We start from the raw sequence: 10,949 nt of genomic DNA, 5'->3' as shown, positions 1-10,949 counted from the left end.
GTTTCCCCGAAAAGATCTAACCGGACCATCAGCTCTAATGCATGTTTTGGAGCAAAAATTATAATACCTGGTATTATAAGACTGGGTCTTATATTGTTTTTTCCTCCAAAAGATGTATTAGAGCTGATGGTTTGGTTAGATCTTTTCAGGGAAACATGGTAGCTTAGTATAGTGGGCCAGAGAAGGAAGCCTGAACTTGGAAATAAATGCTTCAAATTAAGAATAATGCAAATAGTTTATTCTGCCATAAATACTGGAAGAAACAATGTATAGGGTAGTTCTGGTGGAGATAGTTGTGAATGTTTGAAAAGAGCAATAAATTGGGCCCTTGCAGTGCCTCTCCATCCCTCGTTGCATATTTGGACTCCCAACAGAGCTTTTAAAAACTGCACTTATTTCTGGATCCTATTGTTTTGAATTCTCAGCAAGTTGGGGCCTGGGCAACAATTTTCAAAAGCTCAGGAAATGGTGATACACTGAGGTTTTGCAAAGCGCTTCACACTTGTTTTGAAAGGGAGGAGGCCGGTGATTGGGTTTTTTTTTTACCAATTTTAAGTGTGAAGCTCAGTGAACTTTGAACTCTGGTCCTTTTGAGAAGAGAAAATTTTGAAAACTCAGGTACTTCACTAATAGTTTTGTTGTCGAGGTGAGAAAGGAATTAAGTCTGGAAGGGAAGTACTAAGGTTACTCCTTTTAGGTGCATGTCTATGTCTAGGACTACTTCAAACACGTCATGAGAAGGCAGGGGGTTTGGGAAGAGAATACAATGCTGGGAAGAGAAGAAGACAGCAGGAAACGGAGACCAAGTATGAGACGGACTGACTCCATAAAGAAGCCATAGGCCTGAGTCTGCAGGAGCTGAGCAGGGCTGCTGAGGGTGGGACAGGACATTTGGTTGCCCGGAGTCAGCTGACTCTGGCATATAACAGCTCATTTCAGAAGGAATTTAGGGTTTGAATTGGATTAGCTTGGGGAGAAGGCTAGTGACAAAATCTTAAGCTAGAGCTGCATCCCCTTCTGTTTATATATTCTAAGATTTTTTTAAATTATAGCGGGAAAATTAATTTCAGCCATCAAAAGATGTGTTTCTGACATTGTACTTTGGGAGGCACTGCAGAGTTTATAATCTGTACTGGGAACAATCTGAAATACTGTGAGGAGGAGGCCTGGCTCACCCCTGATTGCAGAACAGGCCAAGACGGAAAGTGGCTGGACCTGCGTTACACCTCCCTTCCCTTCCCTGCCCCCCCACCACACATTAGTAGGCAGTTTACATACATACATGGATTTCCTGACCTCCACTCTTGAGTCCTTGCCCCGTTTCCTGACCCTTGAGGTTTCAGTTTGGGCCAGTCTGTGCTTTGATTTACCTTCTGCCTTAGTCCAAGCCGCAGCTCTACCCTATCCCATCCCCTCAGGAGTCAGTGCCATCTTGGTTGGAATGACCTGTTTCCACAGTAACCAATCCCTAGCACAACTAGGAGTCCTGTGACTGCAACTCTGGAGCCCTGCCGTGGGCATGATTTCCTCCCATGCTCTTCCCAGCTCTTGGTATCTTGCTCCACTGCCTCTGCTTTTTTTGCCTTCATATCATGCCATTTGCTCCTCTGAATAATTCAGTCAACGTATTTTACTGAGTTCCTTTGATTGCTTTTTATTTTTCAACAAACACTATTAGGTCAATAGACCTAGATACTGCCAAGCTCTGTTAAGTCAGGAGGTGTGGAGATGAAGATAGAGGACAGGCCTCGTCCTCGTGAAGCTTGCTTTACCAATAGTCCAATTATTAGCTATCATTGTTACAGTGATTGTATTGACTGGCTCCAAGATAAACGCATGACTTGGTCTACCCAGACTATTCATCCTTATTGAACACCAGTCCCAGCCCTGCCAAGCTTGCTCTTAGATTCTCTCACGACTACTTCCCTGAGGGACCAGCATGAGGGGCTCCCAAAACAAGGACAGAGATTCTCTGGGACTCACCCAAAATAACCTTACCGGAGGTCTCCCTGAGCAACAAGAGAGGGACTGTGACAGAAAGCTGGGAAGGAGATGTGAGAATGGTAGAAGGGAACTGCTCTGATGTTGCCATGATCTCACATCTTTGCTTCTTTGCCCATAACTGGTGCTGAAGTGGCAAGAATAAAAAGGGGAGTGCTTTCAGATAAGGCCAGAAAGACAGCTAGAGCAAGGAGAACACTTTGGGCCACAATAAGGGTTTGAATTTTTATCCCAAAGACTTTAATAGTAGCTCACATGTATTGAGCATTTACTATACCAAGCAATGTACTAAATAAAAAAATAAACAAAAACAAACCCTGTTAACTCATTTCATCCTCATAGTTCTGTGAGGTCTTATTTATCTCCATTTAACAGGTGCAGAAATGAGGCACAAAAAGAGGTTAAGGAATTTTCCCAAAGTTGCGACACAGCCAGTGGTTTCTGGAGGTGGGATTTGAATTTAGCCTTCTGTCTCCAGGAACTACTACAACTAGAATCCCAATACCGTGGGCTGGAGGGGAGCTAGGAAACAATACTCCGAAGAAATTGCAGTAAGAATCATGTCGGGTTTGTGGGATGTCAAGAATGGCTGTAGGGTGATAATTTAGAAAGTAGTTGCAGCGGTGGGTCCCAGCAGGTGGAGATGGTGGTTTGGAATGGAGAGGCAACGATGTAAATGAAGAGACACAGATTTGAAAACTACGTAGGAGACAGAATTGATGGGACTATCTGAAAGGTCTTATTTTCTCTCCACACACCAAAGGGCAGAGTTGTGGATATCTGTGGGATTCCTCAGTCCCAGAGCTTTGCAGTAGTGGACGTTTGATATAGTTTCTTGACTAAACGAGTGCCTTCTGGCTGACGCGCAGGTGTGAATGAAACTCCCCCAAGGCTGGTGGAAGGGGCGGAGTTTTGAAGCGCTAGTTGACGTGAGAGCCACAGAGGGTCTTTGGCGCCACCTGGTGAGCACGTTACCCCGACTTCCTCCTGAATCTATTCTAGGCACTTTTGTGCCCACCCTCCCATCTTTAGTTTCTATTATACTTTCCTTCTTACTTCCTTAAACTTCTGCCTTTGAAACATGAGCTTCACTTCTCTGACGCAGAGGGCCTTATCGCCTTTGACCTCTGAAGCATCTCCTGTGCTCCTGGCTCCTCTGACACCCCTTGCTCCCAGCTCTCATACTTTTCAGACAGCCCAGCTTAGTCTTATGTCTCCCTCAGCCTTCCATGAGATGTTGTCCGTTGGGTTAACCTTCTTCGGTCCTCTTCTCCTTATTTGCACAGTTATTTCTAAGCAATTTTACCCATTCCTCTGGAGGCAACTCCCACCACAAAATCTGTCTCTGTCCAGACCTTGCTCCAAAGTTCCAAGTCTGTTTTTCAGCTGCCTCATGGCAGTGTCCCATAGGCTCCTGGCACTCAGTGCGTGTCCAGACAAGATCCTATCTTTTTTCCCAAATATGTCCCTCTGTGACTTATCTGTTTATGTAACAAGCACTCATACAGAACTCGCTAATGTACCCGACACGTAGGAGTGCCTTTACAGTCAAGTCGTCACAATGAGGCCATGAGATTGTCCGCTCATCACCCTTTTACAGATGAGGAAACTGAGGCTCAGATATTCAGTAACAGTTCTACTATAAATAAGTGGTAGCAGAGCCAGGATTATTAATGTATCATTATTCTCCCAGTCATTTGGGCCAGAGCCTGGTCTGCCTAGAATTCTGCCCCTTGCCCTCTCACCCCCTCCCTGGTCATCCGTCAAGGCCTGTTGAGATTGCCTCTATCACTTCTCTCCTATCAGTGCCCTCCACCCCCATCAAGCTGTACTGTCACAACTCTCTTCTTAGGAGTCTTCTATCTGCCGTTTTATTTCCACCTGAGTAATCCACCCCCGACACTGTAGCTGTCAGAGAGATCCTTTCAAAAATAAATCTGATCATGTTGCTTATTACCCTTAAGGTTTAAAGTCCTTCGCAAAGCCTACAAGCCTCTGTCTAGCCCTTGTCACCTCTACAACATTATGTCCCTCATTCACCCTTCCTTGAATTCTATGCTCAACTCAGAGCAAAAGATGGGCCTTCTCAGATGGGCACTCGGCCTTGGAACACGCTGCTCTCTGCCCGGAATATCCTTTTTCTCCTACCAGCAAAGTCTACATAATCCCCCAAACAGCTAGTTACCCCCACTATAAAGACTTTTCTAACTGTCCTCTATCCTTTGTGACACAGACACACACCTTCCAAGGGACCTCACTGAGCTGCTAACTCTGTACTGGGCCCTTCTCCACTCCCCTGTCTCCAGACTCCAGAGGAGGCTAGCACTGAGTTAACGTGGCCTTTCTGTCATGGCTGTCCACTCATCAGCCTTGGAGGACTCTCCCAGTGAATAAGTAGACTGAACTTCCATTTTTAGTTCACACTTAAACACTTCCTTCCTCCTTAATGTTGTCCCCTTGTGCATACATGTCTCCCACAGCTCCCTTGTGAGGTAAGGACCGTGTTTTGTTCTTTATAGCCTTAACCTGCCCAGTGCCTGGGGAAACAGTTCAAATATAAGCACAAATGATGGTTATACCACCTCTCAGCATTCGTATCCATCCAGGTACCCCAGCACAGTTTCCAACAGGAGGCTTGCCAGCCTTGCTCGAGGACTGGCAGGTCCAGGAGCTGAGGTTTGGACAGGTGTATCATCGAGATGTGGTAAATATGGGGCAACCAGCCATCTCTGGTTTGCCCCAGGCTGAGGCACTTCCCAGGACAAGGGACTTGTAGCAATAAAATCGGGAAAATCCCAGGCAAACTGAGCCAAGCGTTTACCTCATGAATGGGAGACACTGTCATCACTTTGGCCATGTAGGGAGACAGTGAGAACTAACGTACGCTAGACATTTATTATTTTCCAGGCCCTGTGCTTGTCACTTTACATATACCATCTCGTGATTCTCACATTCAATTCCTGATCATTAGATTTTATTACACCCACTTCATAGAAGAGAAAACTGAGGCTCACAGAGGTATATTAACTTGGCCTAAATCCAAAGTCCATGTCTTTCTGCTGTGCCATGTTGTCTCGGGCGCCCATCAACCACCTTCTCTCATGCCCTGCCCCACCCCCACCTGGCCGTTTGTAGCCCAAGGTGGCCAAGATAAGAATAACTCCTTGTGCAATTAAGAGTAACCAATCATCCGTGCCAAATGTCATGTATTTTTGTGTCCTTGTATAACAAATATTTATACATATTTCTCATATGGGTTTGCCAAAAGAGGGCATTGATAATCTTGTCAGTTAAGCTAATGTTTGATTTAAGGTTGGAGGAGAAAAGGGATTCTCCAGGGATAAGACTTTCTGCCAGGTGTTCATTTGAAAAGAATATTGCTAAAGTCAGACTTCACAGAGTCCCCTGTTATTATTTCTGAGACTGTGAGAATGTAACTCGAGTCAATCGATGAGTACTTTCTCCTCTTCTGCACTGCAGTGTGTATGTTGGAACTGGCTTCCCATAAAGGCAGGTTGTAGAGACACTGAGAGTTCTTCAAAAAATGGTTATTACCTGTCCGCTTGCCTAATCTGCATTTCTCAGCCAGAGTTGCTGCAAGCTGCAAAAAAGGAGACATTTTCCCTCGTCTTTTTCCTTTTCTCTTTCTCTCTCTCAAAAAAAAAAAAAAAAGGCAGCAGTTTTCAAGGTTTTCTAAGTTTGTGTACTTTCATCTCTAAGTAACCGCAGGGCGATGAAAGCTGAAAAGGGCCTACCAAAAAGAGCGATAGTTACAAAGGGCCAGATAGTCCTGCGGCGCTGTCACAGTGCACCCTCGTGCTCTTTGGTGGGAAATAGAATGATGGTTGTTCTTCTAGATTCACGGTTCCTGATTTTGAGACAGCACAGCGCTGCCCACTCCCCTTACGATTCCTGTATCAGATTTCTGGTTGTACCAGCTGCCTTCTCTAAGGAATTCTCCTTACTTGGCCCCCAGTTCTCTGCGGTCTGGTCAACGACCTGATGCAGACACTGGCCATGAACCTGTGCTTAGACTTCCCCTTAAAATTTTGCATTGTGTTCTGATCCTGATTTCAACCACAGTGACCTAACCCTCTGATCTGCTCCTCTTGAATCCATCTGCCTCCCCTCAGGCTTACCCCAGTATCTGTTCTGCTTCACTGCCTTTGGCTTCACATTCAGACCCTGCACAGCCTCACAGTGATTGAACCAATGATTTGGCCAGGAGACAAAACTGAGTGCAGGAAAGAATGATGAGCCACTGAGGGAGGAGCTTGGGGTGGAGAGGCTACTTCACAGAGCAGGTCCCTGAGTGGGAGTGGTGGTGAAGGCTTACTTCAGAGGAAGGTCCAAAACAAAACAGAAAGGACCTTGTTTCCACAGAGTCTGGGGAAGCTGAGAGAGAAGGCGAAAGTCAGGGAAAGGAAACTGAAAAGTACTGCGCTCTTGCTAACTGCCTGGTATTTTTATAGTGATCTCTTTCAGTCCACTCAGCATCCCTATCACATACACATTACTATTCCTGGTTTAGAGATGAGGAAACTCTAACTTCATAGAGCCAGTGAGACAGGCTAAAGCTGGTTTCAAAGTTTACAAAAGTCTTTGGTTATGTTCTAGATTTAAGCAAGAAAGGAATTCAGAAATGAAATGTAGAAAAAAGATATTGTTAACTCCACCAACCTGAACCGAAGAATAAGGCTGGACACACACACACACACACACACACACACACACACACACACACGCACACTTCTATCTATCTACATATTTGTCAATCTATACCTTTTTTAGTGTAGCTTCCACCCAAGATTCCTCCATGCTGTAGAAAATTAATTTTTTTCCACCAAGCCCAACTAACTGAGATTAGTTGAAGAACTATTAGAAAGTATGAAGACACAAAGAAGAAATGAGACAACTTCATTCCACAATAAGCGAGGGGATTCCCAATGATTGCTTTTGCTGTATGAAGAGAAAGCAGGCTGAGTGGAAATTATTCCTCAGGACTTGGCAATAGCTGAATGGTGACTATTCATACCTACCTGCCTCCTAACCATCACTTCAGGTGTGGGTTAGAGACTGGGACCTTTATGAGGGACGAGGACTGCAGGAACCAGGATGATGGAGATGGAGCTGTGACCAGTTGAGTAGGTCTATGAGGGGAAAGTGGAGTGCGGGTGATAATCACTGGGCTGGTATTGGCCAGGTAAGGACAAAAAAAGGATGACAAAAATTATAGACCACAAATAAAAATCATAAGACTTTTGTAAGATTTTCGAAACTTTCTATCTTCTCCATTTTTACTATTTTTTAAAAAATTTGTCTGTTTTCTGTTGGGGTTGACAATAAGACCTCAAACATGGACAAAAGTACAAAATTACAAACCATCTTAACATTTTTACAGTTGAACTTATTCTTGGTGTTCATGAAATGACTATGGATAGTGTTATGGTAACTTTTGACGGCAGAACATTTTTTTTCAAAGGATAAGATGTCACTGAAGTAATTGTAGGACTCCAAGATAAAATTAGACTGTACTTTGCACCCATGGATGAAAAAGTTGCTGGAAAAATGGTCAAATTTTATGTGTGTATTTAATAACCATGTTATGGAGCAAAATGTTAAAGGCATTATATCATGCTTATTTTAGTTAAAATAAAATAAAATATTAAAATTACTTATATTTAAATTATAAAATATCTATTACAGATGAGTAATTCGACTATTCAGTAGGTGACATACATCAGTTCATGGGTTCAAGATTTCAGTGATATGTCATTTAATCTTCTGCTATTTTCAAGTATGGCACAGCATTACACACACACACACACACACACACACACATGCATTATTATGAAAAGTCCAAACATACAGAAAAGCTGGGAAAAGTACAAAGAATAATTAAATACCCATAATGTAGATTCAACAACTGTCAAGATTTCAATATATATTTTTTCAACTGTGTGAGTGTATCTGACTCCATTTCCAAATAAAGACCTCATGGCATTTCATGTCTTAATACATTAGTGTAAAGATGTCTTGCCTGCCGACATCTTAGGGTACCATAGTACCATAATCATACTAACAAAACTGAAAATAATTTTATAATACAATTGATTACCCAGTCCATATTTAAATTTTTCCTATTTTTCTCAAAAATGTATTAATATCTTTCTTCCCCCCAAAGATGTTGCCCAAGATCACCCACTAAATTTGATTGTAATGTCTCTTAATTCCATCTTAATCCCTCTCCACCCCACCATTTATTACACTGCCATTTTAAAGAGAGCAGGCCAATCATCTTGTTGAATATCTCACATTCTGAATTTGTATGATGTTTCTTCATGGTTTCATTTGACGTATTCTCCTATCTAATGTATTCTCCATAAACTGGAACTTTGAACCAAAGTCTTGATTCGATTCATATTAAAGATATGTGATGTTGTGTGCTTCACTTTTCACCTCCTCAGGAAGCACATGATTACTGTCCCGCTACTGATGAGGCCAAGTTGATCACTGAATTGAGGTGGTGACAGCCAGGTCTCTCTCCTCCGTAAAGGTATTCTCTCCCTTTTGTCAATAGCAAACAATCTCTGGGCGTGAGACTTTCATATGATGTGGCTCTCTGGTTCCCCATCATCTTTGCTCCTAATGGTTTAAACATCTACGATGCCTTCCCTGAATCAGTGATCATATTAGAGTGCAAAATATTGATTTTTCTAATTCTATTATTTCATGTACATTTATTAGCTGGCAGTCATCTAAACTGCGGAACTTTTCTTGTCAATGGAACTACAGTTCTTTCTGAAACATCAGGATATATGTTTTCTTTAAGTACTAATTTTCTGTGTTAGGAATTCGAATATAACATCCAGCGGTGACAGTAAAGTTTTGTCGTTGTTGATTGTTTTATCTTTATTTGATTATTATTAGGGATTCATGGATTTTTATATGTTCAATATGTTCAAGTGGAGTATGATCATTTTTTCTGATGCTCAAATTGTCCCAGATTTGGCCAATGAGAACCCCTTCAAGCTGGCTGCTCTTGTCTTTCGACATGACTCTATTAGTCTCTGAACACGTCCTTCTTTTCTAAAACAAGCTTGCCTTGTATTTTCCCTAACCCAGACCTGAAATCAGTCACTTCTCTAAGAAGCTCCATTTCCTTTTATTGGATAGTGGTATTTAGAAACCACAGTCTGTGCACTAGGGACTCATTACTACTGGGTATCACTGCTTCCAGGTTCTTTCATTGGAGGGCTAGGATAATCATTAGTTAAAATTGACATTTGTTTTAATTTACTTCTTTTTTTTACCTTTTATACACTGAAGATCTTATATCAGTAATTACTGATTTGCTTTATCCTGTAATATACATAACATAGTTTCAAAATAATATACAATATTACTCAATAACAATGGCTATTAAAACTACTCAATGACATTTTACTTTTTTGGTAGTTGTTTTTGTCCTTGGAAGATATTCCACTAAGGATATACAGAATTGCCTTCTAATATTAATTAAAACAATTATTTTCTCTGTGTGGTTCACTTGTTTTAAATTTTATGCTTTTTTGTTTAATTTTTATAAAAATTGTAAAGCATCTATATGTTTCAAAACTCAATATTCACTGTTGCCTTAAACCCATTCCCTCAAATGTATTCTCCTTTCCTTCCCCTCCTTTTTGTCAGTCTTTGGTTTATCTTTCCAGTGTGGCTTTTTACAAATATATCTCTCCCCTCTTTCTTACCCAAAAGTTAGCACATACGATATACATTCCTTTGTAGCTTGCATTTTCACTCCATCCCAGATATCCCTCCACATCAATTCAAACAGGTCTTCCATATATCAGCTTTATGTTACTCCATTGTGTGGATGAGCCATAGCGTTTTCAACCATTCGAATCTTACTGGATATGTTTCCAGTCTTTTGCTATTACAAAAAACTGGCACATCAGTCTTAAAAGGCAGATGATTATTTAATAACAACTACATTAAAAAATATATTTTAGGAGAAAAATATTACTTGTATTGATTTGTTGTTAATTACGTTATTAACATTCTTCAGAACACTTGAGTTTCATGGAACAATTTAGGAAATCGTAGGTGTGCTTCATGGTGAGTGTGCAGACTAGTAAATTTGACAAATGCAAGTTGCTTAGACTGGCGGTTGGCACACTGGAAGAGCTCAATTAAGTGAGAGATAATAGTAATAATAAAAGCAATAGTGTTAATAACAGCAGACATTTTAAAACCTGAATGGACTACATTTTACTCTTTAGTCGGTCAGTTGTTTCAACATTTATTGAGTAATTGCCACGTTCTAGGCGTTATGGTAAGACGTTGGACCTGGAGCAGAGCAATAGACTGAAGACCTCAAGGAAAGGATGAAGGGCAACTGGAGATCCAACCGTGTTTCAGGAGTGGGGTTGGGCTCCAGGGAGGAAGCAGCAGAAAGTTTCCAGGGGCCAGCAGTGCTGGGAAGTCCTCTCCTCAGGAGACCCAGGTTTGCTCAGATTTGGAGCCTCTGCATGAGTGAAACCACAAGATGGAGCCAGATCACTGTTAATGGCAACTGTGTGAAGATGTGAGGAGAGAAGAGAGGAAGTGACTCCGCTCCGCTTCGCTAAGGGCATGGTCACTTCCCAGGAAGGCTTTTCAGGAGGTTAAAAAGTAAAGGAAGGGCAGGCCCGGTGGCTCAGGCAGTTAGAGCTCCATGCTCCTAACTCTAAAGGCTGCCGATTTGATTCCCACATGGGCCAGTGGGCTCTCAACCATAAGGTTGCCAGTTCAATTCCTCGAGTCCCACAAGGGATGGTGGGTTCCTCCCCCTGCAACTAAGATTGAATAAGGCACCTTGAACTGAGCTGCTGCTGAGCTCCCGGATGGCTCAGTTGCTTGGAGTGCATCCTCTCAACCACAAGGTTGCCGGTTCGATTCCTGCAGGGGAT

Source organism: Rhinolophus hipposideros (assembly GCF_964194185.1).
Source record: "Rhinolophus hipposideros genome assembly, chromosome: 3".
Taxonomy (NCBI): domain Eukaryota; kingdom Metazoa; phylum Chordata; class Mammalia; order Chiroptera; family Rhinolophidae; genus Rhinolophus; species Rhinolophus hipposideros.
The sequence above is the reverse complement of the archived record's forward strand: the minus strand, read 5'-3'. Positions refer to the sequence as shown.